Source organism: Lucilia cuprina, chromosome 2 (assembly GCF_022045245.1).
Source record: "Lucilia cuprina isolate Lc7/37 chromosome 2, ASM2204524v1, whole genome shotgun sequence".
In the NCBI taxonomy this organism is placed as follows: Eukaryota; Metazoa; Arthropoda; class Insecta; order Diptera; family Calliphoridae; genus Lucilia; species Lucilia cuprina.
This window is the reverse complement of record NC_060950.1, coordinates 18,420,764-18,422,252: the sequence shown is the minus strand read 5'-3', so window position 1 is coordinate 18,422,252 and position 1,489 is coordinate 18,420,764.

The following is a 1,489-nucleotide window of genomic DNA, read 5'->3' as shown; positions in this document are numbered from 1 at the left end:
TATAGACTAGACTATAGACTAGACTATAGACTAGACTATAGACTAGACTATAGACTAGACTATAGACTAGACTATAGACTATAGACTAGGCTATAGACTAGATTATAGTTAGTTAGTTAACACTTTAATCAGTTCTAATTCACACTGTACTCAAACTTTTTGAAGCGTCTTTATGTCTGACATTTCTACTATTTTCTAAAAAGGCTTTAAATCTTGCACCTAAAAAATTCGATTCATAAATATTTAATATTTTTTTGTTTTGCAATAAAACACAACCAAATAATTTCCAAAATTCTTTACCTTAATTGGTCAATAAATTCTACAAGTCATAATTATTTTTTACAAAAAGAATAAAAACACTATCATTTCATAAATAGTTTATTTATTTTTTCATTTTTTCACTCTCTCAATTTGATGGCTAAATTTGGCTCGAGTCTTTTTAACCAACTAATAAAATGTTATAAATTTGTAAAAACAACAAATAAAACTGAAAACAATTTTACACAATAAAAATATGTATTTAATAATAAAGTAAAAATTAAACAAAATAAATAAATATGATCAAAACATATTACACCATTGCCAAAACTAATAAACAACTATTTTATTATATGTTCATATATAAGTATTTCAGAAATTCACAATTTTTTAATCAGACTTTCTCCGAAAGTTACCAAATTTCTGAAATATAAATTTTTAAAGTTCTCACTATTGGAAATGGTGTACCATGCTTGCACTATAAATATAGTTTCTTTTTTAATAATTATTTGTTAAACATTAATAAAATGTTTTTGCTGTTATTGTTGTTAACACTAGAGACAAGTAATGAAAACCGCAAACAAACTATGGCTTTTTAGTTAAGTGTTACAATTGTTAAAATTTGTGTTGTTGTAAATTTATTATTATTGTTGTTTGTTATTGTTAACACAGCTTGTTTTAAACAAAAAAAAAAACACCTTATTTATTTGGTTTTGTATTTTTTTACATTTATGGAATTTATTATTGCCACCATTACTTTAATACACTCTTGTCCACATTTAGTTAATCCAATTAAACATTTTTGCGATTTTTTATGTACATGTATTTCTTCTCATTTTTATCTTGACAACAAAACCCAAAACGTGACTTTAATTTAAAATGTTTTTTAATATTTAATTGTAATGTATATTGTGATTTGTTTCAATTCAAACATTACTTTATAAATATGAAGTGTGTTAACAGGGAATTGAAATGCTGACAGTTTTGGGTCAGAAAAGAATCAGAAATTTAAAATGTGGTATAAGTAAATAGTTATATATTTTACAGTTTTTAAGTTATTTTAGTTTAAAAGGGTTTTTTTTAAGAAGCAAAAAAAGTACATTGTTTACATAATGGAAACAATCTAAAAAGTAGACTATAGACTAGACTATAGACTAGACTATAGACTAGACTATAGACTAGACTATAGACTAGACTATAGACTAGACTATAGACTAGACAATAGACTAGA